We start from the raw sequence: 21,550 nt of genomic DNA, 5'->3' as shown, positions 1-21,550 counted from the left end.
TCAGAGACATAGATTTTCACCTGCAACTTGCTTTAACATGTTTAACACTGCATGAAATGTTGTCTAAAACAAAAAAGAATGATGCATTTTATGGCTGGATCTGGTTTTATTGCATTCTGAATTGGACGTTGAAAATGAGCTTATCTCAGCCAGCAGAGAGGTCAAATCACAGTAATGCAAACTCAGTCAGAGACATAGATTTTCACTTGCAACTTGCTTTAACATGTTTAACAGTGCATGAAATGTTGTCTGAAACAAAAAAGAATGATGCATTTTATAGCTGGATCTGGTTTTATTACATTCTGAATTGGACGTTGAAAATGAGCTTATCTCAGCCAGCAGAGAGGTCAAATCACAGTAATGCAAACTCAGTCAGAGACATAGATTTTCACTTGCAACTTGCTTTAACATGTTTAACAGTGCATGAAATGTTGTCTAAAACAAAAAAGAATTATGCATTTTATGGCTGGATCTGGTTTTATTACATTCTGAATTGGACGTTGAAAATGAGCTTATCTCAGCCAGCAGAGAGGTCAAATCACAGTAATGCAAACTCAGTCAGAGACATAGATTTTCACTTGCAACTTGCTTTAACATGTTTAACAGTGCATGAAATGTTGTCTAAAACAAAAAAGAATGATGCATTTTATGGCTGGATCTGTTTTTATCACTTTCTAAATTGGACGTTGAAAATGAGCTTATCTCAGCCAGCAGAGAGGTCAAATCACAGTAATGCAAACTCAGTCAGAGACATAGATTTTCACTTGCAACTTGCTTTAACATGTTTAACAGTGCATGAAATGTTGTCTAAAACAAAAAAGAATGATGCATTTTATAGCTGGATCAGGTTTTATTGCATTCTGAATTGGACGTTGAAAATGAGCTTATCTCAGCCAGCAGAGAGGTCAAATCACAGTAATGCAAACTCAGTCAGTGACATAGATTTTCACTTGCAACTTGCTTTAACATGTTTAACAGTGCATGAAATGTTGTCTGAAACAAAAAAGAATTATGCATTTTATAGCTGGATCTGGTTTTATTACATTCTGAATTGGACGTTGAAAATGAGCTTATCTCAGCCAGCAGAGAGGTCAAATCACAGTAATGCAAACTCAGTCAGAGACATAGATTTTCACTTGCAACTTGCTTTAACATGTTTAACAGTGCATGAAATGTTGTCTAAAACAAAAAAGAATGATGCATTTTATGGCTGGATCTGGTTTTATTACATTCTGAATTGGACGTTGAAAATGAGCTTATCTCAGCCAGCAGAGAGGTCAAATCACAATAATGCAAACTCAGTCAGAGACATAGATTTTCACTTGCAACTTGCTTTAACATGTTTAACAGTGCATGAAATGTTGTCTAAAACAAAAAAGAATAATGCATTTTATGGCTGGATCTGGTTTTATTACATTCTGAATTGGACGTTGAAAATGAGCTTATCTCAGCCAGCAGAGAGGTCAAATCACAGTAATGCAAACTCAGTCAGAGACATAGATTTTCACTTGCAACTTGCTTTAACATGTTTAACAGTGCATGAAATGTTGTCTAAAGCAAAAAAGAATGATGCATTTTATAGCTGGATCAGAATTTATTACATTCTGAATTGGACGTTGAAAATGAGCTTATCTCAGCCAGCAAAGAGGTCAAATCACAGTAATGCAAACTCAGTCAGAGACATAGATTTTCACTTGCAACTTGCTTTAACATGTTTAACAGTGCATGAAATGTTGTCTAAAACAAAAAAGAATGATGCATTTTATGGCTGGATCTGGTTTTATTACATTCTGAATTGGACGTTGAAAATGAGCTTATCTCAGCCAGCAGAGAGGTCAAATCACAGTAATGCAAACTTAGTCAGAGACATAGATTTTCACTTGCAACTTGCTTTAACATGTTTAACAGTGCATGAAATGTTGTCTAAAACAAAAAAGAATGATGCATTTTATAGCTGGATCTGGTTTTATTACATTCTGAATTGGACGTTGAAAATGAGCTTATCTCAGCCAGCAGAGAGGTCAAATCACAGTAATGCAAACTCAGTCAGAGACATAGATTTTCACTTGCAACTTGCTTTAACATGTTTAACAGTGCATGAAATGTTGTCTAAAACAAAAAAGAATGATGCATTTTATAGCTGGATCTGGTTTTATTACATTCTGAATTGGACGTTGAAAATGAGCTTATCTCAGCCAGCAGAGAGGTCAAATCACAGTAATGCAAACTCAGTCAGAGACATAGATTTTCACTTGCAACTTGCTTTAACATGTTTAACAGTGCATGAAATGTTGTCTAAAACAAAAAAGAATGATGCATTTTATAGCTGGATCAGAATTTATTACATTCTGAATTGGACGTTGAAAATGAGCTTATCTCAGCCAGCAAAGAGGTCAAATCACAGTAATGCAAACTCAGTCAGAGACATAGATTTTCACTTGCAACTTGCTTTAACATGTTTAACAGTGCATGAAATGTTGTCTAAAACAAAAAAGAATGATGCATTTTATGGCTGGATCTGGTTTTATTACATTCTGAATTGGACGTTGAAAATGAGCTTATCTCAGCCAGCAGAGAGGTCAAATCACAGTAATGCAAACTTAGTCAGAGACATAGATTTTCACTTGCAACTTGCTTTAACATGTTTAACAGTGCATGAAATGTTGTCTAAAACAAAAAAGAATGATGCATTTTATAGCTGGATCAGGTTTTATTACATTCTGAATTGGACGTTGAAAATGAGCTTATCTCAGCCAGCAGAGAGGTCAAATCACAGTAATGCAAACTCAGTCAGAGACATAGATTTTCACTTGCAACTTGCTTTAACATGTTTAACAGTGCATGAAATGTTGTCTAAAACAAAAAAGAATGATGCATTTTATGGCTGGATCTGGTTTTATTACATTCTGAATTGGACGTTGAAAATGAGCTTATCTCAGCCAGCAGAGAGGTCAAATCACAGTAATGCAAACTCAGTCAGAGACATAGATTTTCACTTGCAACTTGCTTTAACATGTTTAACAGTGTATGAAATGTTGTCTGAAACAAAAAAGAATGATGCATTTTATAGCTGGATCTGGTTTTATTACATTCTGAATTGGACGTTGAAAATGAGCTTATCTCAGCCAGCAGAGAGGTCAAATCACAGTAATGCAAACTCAGTCAGAGACATAGATTTTCACTTGCAACTTGCTTTAACATGTTTAACAGTGCATGAAATGTTGTCTAAAACAAAAAAGAATGATGCATTTTATGGCTGGATCTGGTTTTATTACATTCTGAATTGGACGTTGAAAATGAGCTTATCTCAGCCAGCAGAGAGGTCAAATCACAGTAATGCAAACTCAGTCAGAGACATAGATTTTCACTTGCAACTTGCTTTAACATGTTTAACAGTGCATGAAATGTTGTCTAAAACAAAAAAGAATGATGCATTTTATAGCTGGATCTGGTTTTATTACTTTCTGAATTGGACGTTGAAAATGAGCTTATCTCAGCCAGCAGAGAGGTCAAATCACAATAATGCAAACTCAGTCAGAGACATAGATTTTCACTTGCAACTTGCTTTAACATGTTTAACAGTGCATGAAATGTTGTCTAAAACTAAAAAGAATGATGCATTTTACGGCTGGATCTGGTTTTATTACATTCTGAATTGGACGTTGAAAATGAGCTTATCTCAGCCAGCAGAGAGGTCAAATCACAGTAATGCAAACTCAGTCAGAGACATAGATTTTCACTTGCAACTTGCTTTAACATGTTTAACAGTGCATGAAATGTTGTCTAAAACAAAAAAGAATGATGCATTTTATGGCTGGATCTGGTTTTATTACATTCTGAATTGGACGTTGAAAGTGAGCTTATCTCAGCCAGCAGAGAGGTCAAATCACAGTAATGCAAACTCAGTCAGAGACATAGATTTTCACTTGCAACTTGCTTTAACATGTTTAACAGTGCATGAAATGTTGTCTAAAACAAAAAAGAATGATGCATTTTATGGCTGGATCTGGTTTTATTACATTCTGAATTGGACGTTGAAAATGAGCTTATCTCAGCCAGCAGAGAGGTCAAATCACAGTAATGCAAACTCAGTCAGAGACATAGATTTTCACTTGCAACTTGCTTTAACATGTTTAACAGTGCATGAAATGTTGTCTAAAACAAAAAAGAATGATGCATTTTATAGCTGGATCAGGTTTTATTACATTCTGAATTGGACGTTGAAAATGAGCTTATCTCAGCCAGCAGAGAGGTCAAATCACAGTAATGCAAACTCAGTCAGAGACATAGATTTTCACTTGCAACTTGCTTTAACATGTTTAACAGTGCATGAAATGTTGTCTAAAACAAAAAAGAATGATGCATTTTATGGCTGGATCTGGTTTTATTACATTCTGAATTGGACGTTGAAAATGAGCTTATCTCAGCCAGCAGAGAGGTCAAATCACAGTAATGCAAACTCAGTCAGAGACATAGATTTTCACTTGCAACTTGCTTTAACATGTTTAACAGTGCATGAAATGTTGTCTAAAACAAAAAAGAATGATGCATTTTATAGCTGGATCTGGTTTTATTACATTCTGAATTGGACGTTGAAAATGAGCTTATCTCAGCCAGCAGAGAGGTCAAATCACAGTAATGCAAACTCAGTCAGAGACATAGATTTTCACTTGCAACTTGCTTTAACATGTTTAACAGTACATGAAATGTTGTCTAAAACAAAAAAGAATGATGCATTTTATGGCTGGATCTGGTTTTATTACATTCTGAATTGGACGTTGAAAATGAGCTTATCTCAGCCAGCAGAGAGGTCAAATCACAGTAATGCAAACTCAGTCAGAGACATAGATTTTCACTTGCAACTTGCTTTAACATGTTTAACAGTGCATGAAATGTTGTCTAAAACAAAAAAGAATGATGCATTTTATAGCTGGATCAGGTTTTATTACATTCTGAATTGGACGTTGAAAATGAGCTTATCTCAGCCAGCAGAGAGGTCAAATCACAGTAATGCAAACTCAGTCAGAGACATAGATTTTCACTTGCAACTTGCTTTAACATGTTTAACAGTGCATGAAATGTTGTCTAAAACAAAAAAGAATGATGCATTTTATGGCTGGATCTGGTTTTATTACATTCTGAATTGGATGTTGAAAATGAGCTTATCTCAGCCAGCAGAGAGGTCAAATCACAGTAATGCAAACTCAGTCAGAGACATAGATTTTCACTTGCAACTTGCTTTAACATGTTTAACAGTGCATGAAATGTTGTCTAAAACAAAAAAGAATGATGCATTTTACGGCTGGATCTGGTTTTATTACATTCTGAATTGGACGTTGAAAATGAGCTTATCTCAGCCAGCAGAGAGGTCAAATCACAGTAATGCAAACTTAGTCAGAGACATAGATTTTCACTTGCAACTTGCTTTAACATGTTTAACAGTGCATGAAATGTTGTCTAAAACAAAAAGAATGATGCATTTTATGGCTGGATCTGGTTTTATTACATTCTGAATTGGACGTTGAAAATGAGCTTATCTCAGCCAGCAGAGAGGTCAAATCACAGTAATGCAAACTCAGTCAGAGACATAGATTTTCACTTGCAACTTGCTTTAACATGTTTAACAGTGCATGAAATGTTGTCTAAAACAAAAAGAATGATGCATTTTATGGCTGGATCTGGTTTTATTACATTCTGAATTGGACGTTGAAAATGAGCTTATCTTAGCCAGCAGAGAGGTCAAATCACAGAAATGCAAACTCAGACAGAGACATAGATTTTCACTTGCAACTTGCTTTAACATGTTTAACAGTGCATGAAATGTTGTCTAAAACAAAAAAGAATGATGCATTTTATGGTTGGATCTGTTTTTATTACATTCTGAATTGGACGTTGAAAATGAGCTTATCTCAGCCAGCAGAGAGGTCAAATCACAGTAATGCAAACTCAGTCAGAGACATAGATTTTCACTTGCAACTTGCTTTAACATGTTTAACAGTGCATGAAATGTTGTCTAAAACAAAAAAGAATGATGCATTTTATAGCTGGATCAGGTTTTATTACATTCTGAATTGGACGTTGAAAATGAGTTTATCTCAGCCAGCAGAGAGGTCAAATCACAGTAATGCAAACTCAGTCAGAGACATAGATTTTCACTTGCAACTTGCTTTAACATGTTTAACAGTGCATGAAATGTTGTCTAAAACAAAAAAGAATGATGCATTTTATGGCTGGATCTGGTTTTATTGCATTCTGAATTGGACGTTGAAAATGAGCTTATCTCAGCCAGCAGAGAGGTCAAATCACAGTAATGCAAACTCAGTCAGAGACATAGATTTTCACTTGCAACTTGCTTTAACATGTTTAACAGTGCATGAAATGTTGTCTGAAACAAAAAAGAATGATGCATTTTATAGCTGGATCTGGTTTTATTACATTCTGAATTGGACGTTGAAAATGAGCTTATCTCAGCCAGCAGAGAGGTCAAATCACAGTAATGCAAACTCAGTCAGAGACATAGATTTTCACTTGCAACTTGCTTTAACATGTTTAACAGTGCATGAAATGTTGTCTAAAACAAAAAAGAATGATGCATTTTATGGCTGGATCTGGTTTTATTACATTCTGAATTGGACGTTGAAAATGAGTTTATCTCAGCCAGCAGAGAGGTCAAATCACAGTAATGCAAACTCAGTCAGAGACATAGATTTTCACTTGCAACTTGCTTTAACATGTTTAACAGTGCATGAAATGTTGTCTAAAATAAAAAAGAATGATGCATTTTATAGCTGGATCTGGTTTAATTACATTCTGAATTGGACGTTGAAAATGAGCTTATCTCAGCCAGCAGAGAGGTCAAATCACAATAATGCAAACTCAGTCAGAGACATAGATTTTCACTTGCAACTTGCTTTAACATGTTTAACAGTGCATGAAATGTTGTCTAAAACAAAAAAGAATGATGCATTTTATGGCTGGATCTGTTTTTATCACTTTCTAAAATGGACGTTGAAAATGAGCTTATCTCAGCCAGCAGAGAGGTCAAATCACAGTAATGCAAACTCAGTCAGAGACATAGATTTTCACTTGCAACTTGCTTTAACATGTTTAACAGTGCATGAAATGTTGTCTAAAACAAAAAAGAATGATGCATTTTATGGCTGGATCTGGTTTTATTACATTCTGAATTGGATGTTGAAAATGAGCTTATCTCAGCCAGCAGAGAGGTCAAATCACAGTAATGCAAACTCAGTCAGAGACATAGATTTTCACTTGCAACTTGCTTTAACATGTTTAACAGTGCATGAAATGTTGTCTAAAACAAAAAAGAATGATGCATTTTATAGCTGGATCTGGTTTAATTACATTCTGAATTGGACGTTGAAAATGAGCTTATCTCAGCCAGCAGAGAGGTCAAATCACAATAATGCAAACTCAGTCAGAGACATAGATTTTCACTTGCAACTTGCTTTAACATGTTTAACAGTGCATGAAATGTTGTCTAAAACAAAAAAGAATGATGCATTTTATGGCTGGATCTGTTTTTATCACTTTCTAAAATGGACGTTGAAAATGAGCTTATCTCAGCCAGCAGAGAGGTCAAATCACAGTAATGCAAACTCAGTCAGAGACATAGATTTTCACTTGCAACTTGCTTTAACATGTTTAACAGTGCATGAAATGTTGTCTAAAACAAAAAAGAATGATGCATTTTATGGCTGGATCTGGTTTTATTACATTCTGAATTGGATGTTGAAAATGAGCTTATCTCAGCCAGCAGAGAGGTCAAATCACAGTAATGCAAACTCAGTCAGAGACATAGATTTTCACTTGCAACTTGCTTTAACATGTTTAACAGTGCATGAAATGTTGTCTAAAACAAAAAAGAATGATGCATTTTATGGCTGGATCTGGTTTTATTGCATTCTGAATTGGACGTTGAAAATGAGCTTATCTCAGCCAGCAGAGAGGTCAAATCACAGTAATGCAAACTCAGTCAGAGACATAGATTTTCACTTGCAACTTGCTTTAACATGTTTAACAGTGCATGAAATGTTGTCTGAAACAAAAAAGAATGATGCATTTTATAGCTGGATCTGGTTTTATTACATTCTGAATTGGACGTTGAAAATGAGCTTATCTCAGCCAGCAGAGAGGTCAAATCACAGTAATGCAAACTCAGTCAGAGACATAGATTTTCACTTGCAACTTGCTTTAACATGTTTAACAGTGCATGAAATGTTGTCTAAAACAAAAAAGAATTATGCATTTTATGGCTGGATCTGGTTTTATTACATTCTGAATTGGACGTTGAAAATGAGCTTATCTCAGCCAGCAGAGAGGTCAAATCACAGTAATGCAAACTCAGTCAGAGACATAGATTTTCACTTGCAACTTGCTTTAACATGTTTAACAGTGCATGAAATGTTGTCTAAAACAAAAAAGAATGATGCATTTTATAGCTGGATCTGGTTTTATTACATTCTGAATTGGACGTTGAAAATGAGCTTATCTCAGCCAGCAGAGAGGTCAAATCACAGTAATGCAAACTCAGTCAGAGACATAGATTTTCACTTGCAACTTGCTTTAACATGTTTAACAGTGCATGAAATGTTGTCTAAAACAAAAAAGAATGATGCATTTTATGGCTGGATCTGGTTTTATTACATTCTGAATTGGATGTTGAAAATGAGCTTATCTCAGCCAGCAGAGAGGTCAAATCACAGTAATGCAAACTCAGTCAGAGACATAGATTTTCACTTGCAACTTGCTTTAACATGTTTAACAGTGCATGAAATGTTGTCTAAAACAAAAAGAATGATGCATTTTATGGCTGGATCTGGTTTTATTACATTCTGAATTGGACGTTGAAAATGAGCTTATCTTAGCCAGCAGAGAGGTCAAATCACAGAAATGCAAACTCAGACAGAGACATAGATTTTCACTTGCAACTTGCTTTAACATGTTTAACAGTGCATGAAATGTTGTCTAAAACAAAAAAGAATGATGCATTTTATGGTTGGATCTGTTTTTATTACATTCTGAATTGGACGTTGAAAATGAGCTTATCTCAGCCAGCAGAGAGGTCAAATCACAGTAATGCAAACTTAGTCAGAGACATAGATTTTCACTTGCAACTTGCTTTAACATGTTTAACAGTGCATGAAATGTTGTCTAAAACAAAAAAGAATGATGCAATTTATAGCTGGATCAGGTTTTATTACATTCTGAATTGGACGTTGAAAATGAGCTTATCTCAGCCAGCAGAGAGGTCAAATCACAGTAATGCAAACTCAGTCAGAGACATAGATTTTCACTTGCAACTTGCTTTAACATGTTTAACAGTGTATGAAATGTTGTCTGAAACAAAAAAGAATGATGCATTTTATAGCTGGATCTGGTTTTATTACATTCTGAATTGGACGTTGAAAATGAGCTTATCTCAGCCAGCAGAGAGGTCAAATCACAGTAATGCAAACTCAGTCAGAGACATAGATTTTCACTTGCAACTTGCTTTAACATGTTTAACAGTGCATGAAATGTTGTCTAAAACAAAAAAGAATGATGCATTTTATGGCTGGATCTGGTTTTATTACATTCTGAATTGGACGTTGAAAATGAGCTTATCTCAGCCAGCAGAGAGGTCAAATCACAGTAATGCAAACTCAGTCAGAGACATAGATTTTCACTTGCAACTTGCTTTAACATGTTTAACAGTGCATGAAATGTTGTCTAAAACAAAAAAGAATGATGCATTTTATAGCTGGATCTGGTTTTATTACTTTCTGAATTGGACGTTGAAAATGAGCTTATCTCAGCCAGCAGAGAGGTCAAATCACAATAATGCAAACTCAGTCAGAGACATAGATTTTCACTTGCAACTTGCTTTAACATGTTTAACAGTGCATGAAATGTTGTCTAAAACTAAAAAGAATGATGCATTTTATGGCTGGATCTGGTTTTATTACATTCTGAATTGGACGTTGAAAATGAGCTTATCTCAGCCAGCAGAGAGGTCAAATCACAGTAATGCAAACTCAGTCAGAGACATAGATTTTCACTTGCAACTTGCTTTAACATGTTTAACAGTGCATGAAATGTTGTCTAAAACAAAAAAGAATGATGCATTTTATGGCTGGATCTGGTTTTATTACATTCTGAATTGGACGTTGAAAGTGAGCTTATCTCAGCCAGCAGAGAGGTCAAATCACAGTAATGCAAACTCAGTCAGAGACATAGATTTTCACTTGCAACTTGCTTTAACATGTTTAACAGTGCATGAAATGTTGTCTAAAACAAAAAAGAATGATGCATTTTATGGCTGGATCTGGTTTTATTACATTCTGAATTGGACGTTGAAAATGAGCTTATCTCAGCCAGCAGAGAGGTCAAATCACAGGAATGCAAACTCAGTCAGAGACATAGATTTTCACTTGCAACTTGCTTTAACATGTTTAACAGTGCATGAAATGTTGTCTAAAACAAAAAAGAATGATGCATTTTATAGCTGGATCAGGTTTTATTACATTCTGAATTGGACGTTGAAAATGAGCTTATCTCAGCCAGCAGAGAGGTCAAATCACAGTAATGCAAACTCAGTCAGAGACATAGATTTTCACTTGCAACTTGCTTTAACATGTTTAACAGTGCATGAAATGTTGTCTAAAACAAAAAAAGAATGATGCATTTTATGGCTGGATCTGGTTTTATTACATTCTGAATTGGACGTTGAAAATGAGCTTATCTCAGCCAGCAGAGAGGTCAAATCACAGTAATGCAAACTCAGTCAGAGACATAGATTTTCACTTGCAACTTGCTTTAACATGTTTAACAGTGCATGAAATGTTGTCTAAAACAAAAAGAATGATGCATTTTATAGCTGGATCTGGTTTTATTACATTCTGAATTGGACGTTGAAAATGAGCTTATCTCAGCCAGCAGAGAGGTCAAATCACAGTAATGCAAACTCAGTCAGAGACATAGATTTTCACTTGCAACTTGCTTTAACATGTTTAACAGTGCATGAAATGTTGTCTAAAACAAAAAGAATGATGCATTTTATGGCTGGATCTGGTTTTATTACATTCTGAATTGGACGTTGAAAATGAGCTTATCTTAGCCAGCAGAGAGGTCAAATCACAGAAATGCAAACTCAGACAGAGACATAGATTTTCACTTGCAACTTGCTTTAACATGTTTAACAGTGCATGAAATGTTGTCTAAAACAAAAAAGAATGATGCATTTTATGGTTGGATCTGTTTTTATTACATTCTGAATTGGACGTTGAAAATGAGCTTATCTCAGCCAGCAGAGAGGTCAAATCACAGTAATGCAAACTCAGTCAGAGACATAGATTTTCACTTGCAACTTGCTTTAACATGTTTAACAGTGCATGAAATGTTGTCTAAAACAAAAAAGAATGATGCATTTTATAGCTGGATCTGGTTTTATTACTTTCTGAATTGGACGTTGAAAATGAGCTTATCTCAGCCAGCAGAGAGGTCAAATCACAATAATGCAAACTCAGTCAGAGACATAGATTTTCACTTGCAACTTGCTTTAACATGTTTAACAGTGCATGAAATGTTGTCTAAAACTAAAAAGAATGATGCATTTTATGGCTGGATCTGGTTTTATTACATTCTGAATTGGACGTTGAAAATGAGCTTATCTCAGCCAGCAGAGAGGTCAAATCACAGTAATGCAAACTCAGTCAGAGACATAGATTTTCACTTGCAACTTGCTTTAACATGTTTAACAGTGCATGAAATGTTGTCTAAAACAAAAAAGAATGATGCATTTTATGGCTGGATCTGGTTTTATTACATTCTGAATTGGACGTTGAAAGTGAGCTTATCTCAGCCAGCAGAGAGGTCAAATCACAGTAATGCAAACTCAGTCAGAGACATAGATTTTCACTTGCAACTTGCTTTAACATGTTTAACAGTGCATGAAATGTTGTCTAAAACAAAAAAGAATGATGCATTTTATGGCTGGATCTGGTTTTATTACATTCTGAATTGGACGTTGAAAATGAGCTTATCTCAGCCAGCAGAGAGGTCAAATCACAGGAATGCAAACTCAGTCAGAGACATAGATTTTCACTTGCAACTTGCTTTAACATGTTTAACAGTGCATGAAATGTTGTCTAAAACAAAAAAGAATGATGCATTTTATAGCTGGATCAGGTTTTATTACATTTTGAATTGGACGTTGAAAATGAGCTTATCTCAGCCAGCAGAGAGGTCAAATCACAGTAATGCAAACTCAGTCAGAGACATAGATTTTCACTTGCAACTTGCTTTAACATGTTTAACAGTGCATGAAATGTTGTCTAAAACAAAAAAAGAATGATGCATTTTATGGCTGGATCTGGTTTTATTACATTCTGAATTGGACGTTGAAAATGAGCTTATCTCAGCCAGCAGAGAGGTCAAATCACAGTAATGCAAACTCAGTCAGAGACATAGATTTTCACTTGCAACTTGCTTTAACATGTTTAACAGTGCATGAAATGTTGTCTAAAACAAAAAGAATGATGCATTTTATAGCTGGATCTGGTTTTATTACATTCTGAATTGGACGTTGAAAATGAGCTTATCTCAGCCAGCAGAGAGGTCAAATCACAGTAATGCAAACTCAGTCAGAGACATAGATTTTCACTTGCAACTTGCTTTAACATGTTTAACAGTGCATGAAATGTTGTCTAAAACAAAAAGAATGATGCATTTTATGGCTGGATCTGGTTTTATTACATTCTGAATTGGACGTTGAAAATGAGCTTATCTTAGCCAGCAGAGAGGTCAAATCACAGAAATGCAAACTCAGACAGAGACATAGATTTTCACTTGCAACTTGCTTTAACATGTTTAACAGTGCATGAAATGTTGTCTAAAACAAAAAAGAATGATGCATTTTATGGTTGGATCTGTTTTTATTACATTCTGAATTGGACGTTGAAAATGAGCTTATCTCAGCCAGCAGAGAGGTCAAATCACAGTAATGCAAACTTAGTCAGAGACATAGATTTTCACTTGCAACTTGCTTTAACATGTTTAACAGTGCATGAAATGTTGTCTAAAACAAAAAAGAATGATGCAATTTATAGCTGGATCAGGTTTTATTACATTCTGAATTGGACGTTGAAAATGAGCTTATCTCAGCCAGCAGAGAGGTCAAATCACAGTAATGCAAACTCAGTCAGAGACATAGATTTTCACTTGCAACTTGCTTTAACATGTTTAACAGTGCATGAAATGTTGTCTGAAACAAAAAAGAATGATGCATTTTATAGCTGGATCTGGTTTTATTACATTCTGAATTGGACGTTGAAAATGAGCTTATCTCAGCCAGCAGAGAGGTCAAATCACAGTAATGCAAACTCAGTCAGAGACATAGATTTTCACTTGCAACTTGCTTTAACATGTTTAACAGTGCATGAAATGTTGTCTAAAACAAAAAAGAATGATGCATTTTATGGCTGGATCTGGTTTTATTACATTCTGAATTGGACGTTGAAAATGAGTTTATCTCAGCCAGCAGAGAGGTCAAATCACAGTAATGCAAACTCAGTCAGAGACATAGATTTTCACTTGCAACTTGCTTTAACATGTTTAACAGTGCATGAAATGTTGTCTAAAATAAAAAAGAATGATGCATTTTATAGCTGGATCTGGTTTAAATACATTCTGAATTGGACGTTGAAAATGAGCTTATCTCAGCCAGCAGAGAGGTCAAATCACAATAATGCAAACTCAGTCAGAGACATAGATTTTCACTTGCAACTTGCTTTAACATGTTTAACAGTGCATGAAATGTTGTCTAAAACAAAAAAGAATGATGCATTTTATGGCTGGATCTGTTTTTATCACTTTCTAAAATGGACGTTGAAAATGAGCTTATCTCAGCCAGCAGAGAGGTCAAATCACAGTAATGCAAACTCAGTCAGAGACATAGATTTTCACTTGCAACTTGCTTTAACATGTTTAACAGTGCATGAAATGTTGTCTAAAACAAAAAAGAATGATGCATTTTATGGCTGGATCTGGTTTTATTACATTCTGAATTGGATGTTGAAAATGAGCTTATCTCAGCCAGCAGAGAGGTCAAATCACAGTAATGCAAACTCAGTCAGAGACATAGATTTTCACTTGCAACTTGCTTTAACATGTTTAACAGTGCATGAAATGTTGTCTAAAACAAAAAAGAATGATGCATTTTATAGCTGGATCTGGTTTAATTACATTCTGAATTGGACGTTGAAAATGAGCTTATCTCAGCCAGCAGAGAGGTCAAATCACAATAATGCAAACTCAGTCAGAGACATAGATTTTCACTTGCAACTTGCTTTAACATGTTTAACAGTGCATGAAATGTTGTCTAAAACAAAAAAGAATGATGCATTTTATGGCTGGATCTGTTTTTATCACTTTCTAAAATGGACGTTGAAAATGAGCTTATCTCAGCCAGCAGAGAGGTCAAATCACAGTAATGCAAACTCAGTCAGAGACATAGATTTTCACTTGCAACTTGCTTTAACATGTTTAACAGTGCATGAAATGATGTCTAAAACAAAAAAGAATGATGCATTTTATGGCTGGATCTGGTTTTATTGCATTCTGAATTGGACGTTGAAAATGAGCTTATCTCAGCCAGCAGAGAGGTCAAATCACAGTAATGCAAACTCAGTCAGAGACATAGATTTTCACTTGCAACTTGCTTTAACATGTTTAACAGTGCATGAAATGTTGTCTGAAACAAAAAAGAATGATGCATTTTATAGCTGGATCTGGTTTTATTACATTCTGAATTGGATGTTGAAAATGAGCTTATCTCAGCCAGCAGAGAGGTCAAATCACAGTAATGCAAACTCAGTCAGAGACATAGATTTTCACTTGCAACTTGCTTTAACATGTTTAACAGTGCATGAAATGTTGTCTAAAACAAAAAAGAATGATGCATTTTATAGCTGGATCTGGTTTTATTACATTCTGAATTGGACGTTGAAAATGAGCTTATCTCAGCCAGCAGAGAGGTCAAATCACAATAATGCAAACTCAGTCAGAGACATAGATTTTCACTTGCAACTTGCTTTAACATGTTTAACAGTGCATGAAATGTTGTCTAAAACTAAAAAGAATGATGCATTTTATGGCTGGATCTGGTTTTATTACATTCTGAATTGGACGTTGAAAATGAGCTTATCTCAGCCAGCAGAGAGGTCAAATCACAGTAATGCAAACTCAGTCAGAGACATAGATTTTCACTTGCAACTTGCTTTAACATGTTTAACAGTGCATGAAATGTTGTCTAAAACAAAAAAGAATTATGCATTTTATGGCTGGATCAGGTTTTATTACATTCTGAATTGGACGTTGAAAATGAGCTTATCTCAGCCAGCAGAGAGGTCAAATCACAGTAATGCAAACTCAGTCAGAGACATAGATTTTCACTTGCAACTTGCTTTAACATGTTTAACAGTGCATGAAATGTTGTCTAAAACAAAAAAGAATGATGCATTTTATAGCTGGATCAGGTTTTATTACATTCTGAATTGGACGTTGAAAATGAGCTTATCTCAGCCAGCAGAGAGGTCAAATCACAGAAATGCAAACTCAGTCAGAGACATAGATTTTCACTTGCAACTTGCTTTAACATGTTTAACAGTGCATGAAATGTTGTCTAAAACAAAAAAGAATGATGCATTTTATGGCTGGATCTGGTTTTATTACATTCTGAATTGGACGTTGAAAATGAGCTTATCTCAGCCAGCAGAGAGGTCAAATCACAGTAATGCAAACTCAGTCAGAGACATAGATTTTCACTTGCAACTTGCTTTAACATGTTTAACAGTGCATGAAATGTTGTCTAAAACAAAAAAGAATGATGCATTTTATGGCTGGATCTGGTTTTATTACATTCTGAATTGGACGTTGAAAATGAGCTTATCTCAGCCAGCAGAGAGGTCAAATCACAGTAATGCAAACTCAGTCAGAGACATAGATTTTCACTTGCAACTTGCTTTAACATGTTTAACAGTGCATGAAATGTTGTCTAAAACAAAAAAGAATGATGCATTTTATAGCTGGATCTGGTTTTATTACATTCTGAATTGGACGTTGAAAATGAGCTTATCTCAGCCAGCAGAGAGGTCAAATCACAGTAATGCAAACTCAGTCAGAGACATAGATTTTCACTTGCAACTTGCTTTAACATGTTTAACAGTGCATGAAATGTTGTCTAAAACAAAAAAAAATGATGCATTTTATGGCTGGATCTGGTTTTATTACATTATGAATTGGACGTTGAAAATGAGTTTATCTCAGCCAGCAGAGAGGTCAAATCACAGTAATGCAAACTCAGTCAGAGACATAGATTTTCACTTGCAACTTGCTTTAACATGTTTAACAGTGCATGAAATGTTGTCTAAAATAAAAAAGAATGATGCATTTTATAGCTGGATCTGGTTTAATTACATTCTGAATTGGACGTTGAAAATGAGCTTATCTCAGCCAGCAGAGAGGTCAAATCACAATAATGCAAACTCAGTCAGAGACATAGATTTTCACTTGCAACTTGCTTTAACATGTTTAACAGTGCATGAAATGTTGTCTAAAACAAAAAAGAATGATGCATTTTATGGCTGGATCTGTTTTTATCACTTTCTAAAATGGACGTTGAAAATGAGCTTATCTCAGCCAGCAGAGAGGTCAAATCACAGTAATGCAAACTCAGTCAGAGACATAGATTTTCACTTGCAACTTGCTTTAACATGTTTAACAGTGCATGAAATGTTGTCTAAAACAAAAAAGAATGATGCATTTTATGGCTGGATCTGGTTTTATTACATTCTGAATTGGATGTTGAAAATGAGCTTATCTCAGCCAGCAGAGAGGTCAAATCACAGTAATGCAAACTCAGTCAGAGACATAGATTTTCACTTGCAACTTGCTTTAACATGTTTAACAGTGCATGAAATGTTGTCTAAAACAAAAAAGAATGATGCATTTTATAGCTGGATCTGGTTTAATTACATTCTGAATTGGACGTTGAAAATGAGCTTATCTCAGCCAGCAGAGAGGTCAAATCACAATAATGCAAACTCAGTCAGAGACATAGATTTTCACTTGCAACTTGCTTTAACATGTTTAACAGTGCATGAAATGTTGTCTAAAACAAAAAAGAATGATGCATTTTATGGCTGGATCTGTTTTTATCACTTTCTAAAATGGACGTTGAAAATGAGCTTATCTCAGCCAGCAGAGAGGTCAAATCACAGTAATGCAAACTCAGTCAGAGACATAGATTTTCACTTGCAACTTGCTTTAACATGTTTAACAGTGCATGAAATGTTGTCTAAAACAAAAAAGAATGATGCATTTTATGGCTGGATCTGGTTTTATTACATTCTGAATTGGATGTTGAAAATGAGCTTATCTCAGCCAGCAGAGAGGTCAAATCACAGTAATGCAAACTCAGTCAGAGACATAGATTTTCACTTGCAACTTGCTTTAACATGTTTAACAGTGCATGAAATGTTGTCTAAAACAAAAAAGAATGATGCATTTTATGGCTGGATCTGGTTTTATTGCATTCTGAATTGGACGTTGAAAATGAGCTTATCTCAGCCAGCAGAGAGGTCAAATCACAGTAATGCAAACTCAGTCAGAGACATAGATTTTCACTTGCAACTTGCTTTAACATGTTTAACAGTGCATGAAATGTTGTCTGAAACAAAAAAGAATGATGCATTTTATAGCTGGATCTGGTTTTTTTACATTCTGAATTGGACGTTGAAAATGAGCTTATCTCAGCCAGCAGAGAGGTCAAATCACAGTAATGCAAACTCAGTCAGAGACATAGATTTTCACTTGCAACTTGCTTTAACATGTTTAACAGTGCATGAAATGTTGTCTAAAACAAAAAAGAATTATGCATTTTATGGCTGGATCTGGTTTTATTACATTCTGAATTGGACGTTGAAAATGAGCTTATCTCAGCCAGCAGAGAGGTCAAATCACAGTAATGCAAACTCAGTCAGAGACATAGATTTTCACTTGCAACTTGCTTTAACATGTTTAACAGTGCATGAAATGTTGTCTAAAACAAAAAAGAATGATGCATTTTATAGCTGGATCTGGTTTTATTACATTCTGAATTGGACGTTGAAAATGAGCTTATCTCAGCCAGCAGAGAGGTCAAATCACAGTAATGCAAACTCAGTCAGAGACATAGATTTTCACTTGCAACTTGCTTTAACATGTTTAACAGTGCATGAAATGTTGTCTAAAACAAAAAAGAATGATGCATTTTATGGCTGGATCTGGTTTTATTACATTCTGAATTGGACGTTGAAAATGAGCTTATCTCAGCCAGCAGAGAGGTCAAATCACAGTAATGCAAACTCAGTCAGAGACATAGATTTTCACTTGCAACTTGCTTTAACATGTTTAACAGTGCATGAAATGTTGTCTAAAACAAAAAAGAATGATGCATTTTATAGCTGGATCAGGTTTTATTACATTCTGAATTGGACGTTGAAAATGAGCTTATCTCAGCCAGCAGAGAGGTCAAATCACAGTAATGCAAACTCAGTCAGAGACATAGATTTTCACTTGCAACTTGCTTTAACATGTTTAACAGTGCATGAAATGTTGTCTAAAACAAAAAAAGAATGATGCATTTTATGGCTGGATCTGGTTTTATTACATTCTGAATTGGACGTTGAAAATGAGCTTATCTCAGCCAGCAGAGAGGTCAAATCACAGTAATGCAAACTCAGTCAGAGACATAGATTTTCACTTGCAACTTGCTTTAACATGTTTAACAGTGCATGAAATGTTGTCTAAAACAAAAAGAATGATGCATTTTATAGCTGGATCTGGTTTTATTACATTCTGAATTGGACGTTGAAAATGAGCTTATCTCAGCCAGCAGAGAGGTCAAATCACAGTAATGCAAACTCAGTCAGAGACATAGATTTTCACTTGCAACTTGCTTTAACATGTTTAACAGTGCATGAAATGTTGTCTAAAACAAAAAGAATGATGCATTTTATGGCTGGATCTGGTTTTATTACATTCTGAATTGGACGTTGAAAATGAGCTTATCTCAGCCAGCAGAGAGGTCAAATCACAGTAATGCAAACTCAGTCAGAGACATAGATTTTCACTTGCAACTTGCTTTAACATGTTTAACAGTGCATGAAATGTTGTCTAAAACAAAAAAGAATGATGCAATTTATAGCTGGATCAGGTTTTATTACATTCTGAATTGGACGTTGAAAATGAGCTTATCTCAGCCAGCAGAGAGGTCAAATCACAGTAATGCAAACTCAGTCAGAGACATAGATTTTCACTTGCAACTTGCTTTAACATGTTTAACAGTGCATGAAATGTTGTCTAAAACAAAAAAGAATGATGCATTTTATAGCTGGATCAGGTTTTATTACATTCTGAATTGGACGTTGAAAATGAGTTTATCTCAGCCAGCAGAGAGGTCAAATCACAGTAATGCAAACTCAGTCAGAGACATAGATTTTCACTTGCAACTTGCTTTAACATGTTTAACAGTGCATGAAATGTTGTCTAAAACAAAAAAGAATGATGCATTTTATGGCTGGATCTGGTTTTATTGCATTCTGAATTGGACGTTGAAAATGAGCTTATCTCAGCCAGCAGAGAGGTCAAATCACAGTAATGCAAACTCAGTCAGAGACATAGATTTTCACTTGCAACTTGCTTTAACATGTTTAACAGTGCATGAAATGTTGTCTGAAACAAAAAAGAATGATGCATTTTATAGCTGGATCTGGTTTTATTACATTCTGAATTGGACGTTGAAAATGAGCTTATCTCAGCCAGCAGAGAGGTCAAATCACAGTAATGCAAACTCAGTCAGAGACATAGATTTTCACTTGCAACTTGCTTTAACATGTTTAACAGTGCATGAAATGTTGTCTAAAACAAAAAAGAATGATGCATTTTATGGCTGGATCTGGTTTTATTACATTCTGAATTGGACGTTGAAAATGAGTTTATCTCAGCCAGCAGAGAGGTCAAATCACAGTAATGCAAACTCAGTCAGAGACATAGATTTTCACTTGCAACTTGCTTTAACATGTTTAACAGTGCATGAAATGTTGTCTAAAATAAAAAAGAATGATGCATTTTATAGCTGGATCTGGTTTAATTACATTCTGAATTGGACGTTGAAAATGAGCTTATCTCAGCCAGCAGAGAGGTCAAATCACAATAATGCAAACTCAGTCAGAGACATAGATTTTCACTTGCAACTTGCTTTAACATGTTTAACAGTGCATGAAATGTTGTCTAAAACAAAAAAGAATGATGCATTTTATGGCTGGATCTGTTTTTATCACTTTCTAAAATGGACGTTGAAAATGAGCTTATCTCAGCCAGCAGAGAGGTCAAATCACAGTAATGCAAACTCAGTCAGAGACATAGATTTTCACTTGCAACTTGCTTTAACATGTTTAACAGTGCATGAAATGTTGTCTAAAACAAAAAAGAATGATGCATTTTATGGCTGGATCTGGTTTTATTACATTCTGAATTGGATGTTGAAAATGAGCTTATCTCAGCCAGCAGAGAGGTCAAATCACAGTAATGCAAACTCAGTCAGAGACATAGATTTTCACTTGCAACTTGCTTTAACATGTTTAACAGTGCATGAAATGTTGTCTAAAACAAAAAAGAATGATGCATTTTATAGCTGGATCTGGTTTAATTACATTCTGAATTGGACGTTGAAAATGAGCTTATCTCAGCCAGCAGAGAGGTCAAATCACAATAATGCAAACTCAGTCAGAGACATAGATTTTCACTTGCAACTTGCTTTAACATGTTTAACAGTGCATGAAATGTTGTCTAAAACAAAAAAGAATGATGCATTTTATGGCTGGATCTGTTTTTATCACTTTCTAAAATGGACGTTGAAAATGAGCTTATCTCAGCCAGCAGAGAGGTCAAATCACAGTAATGCAAACTCAGTCAGAGACATAGATTTTCACTTGCAACTTGCTTTAACATGTTTAACAGTGCATGAAATGATGTCTAAAACAAAAAAGAATGATGCATTTTATGGCTGGATCTGGTTTTATTGCATTCTGAATTGGACGTTGAAAATGAGCTTATCTCAGCCAGCAGAGAGGTCAAATCACAGTAATGCAAACTCAGTCAGAGACATAGATTTTCACTTGCAACTTGCTTTAACATGTTTAACAGTGCATGAAATGTTGTCTGAAACAAAAAAGAATGATGCATTTTATAGCTGGATCTGGTTTTATTACATTCTGAATTGGATGTTGAAAATGAGCTTATCTCAGCCAGCAGAGAGGTCAAATCACAGTAATGCAAACTCAGTCAGAGACATAGATTTTCACTTGCAACTTGCTTTAACATGTTTAACAGTGCATGAAATGTTGTCTAAAACAAAAAAGAATGATGCATTTTATAGCTGGATCTGGTTTTATTACATTCTGAATTGGACGTTGAAAATGAGCTTATCTCAGCCAGCAGAGAGGTCAAA

The sequence above is a fragment of the Danio rerio genome, chromosome 1 (assembly GCF_052040795.2).
Source record: "Danio rerio strain M-AB ecotype USA chromosome 1, GRCz13ab, whole genome shotgun sequence".
NCBI classification, from domain to species: domain Eukaryota; kingdom Metazoa; phylum Chordata; class Actinopteri; order Cypriniformes; family Danionidae; genus Danio; species Danio rerio.
Note: the sequence above shows the minus strand (reverse complement) of the source record.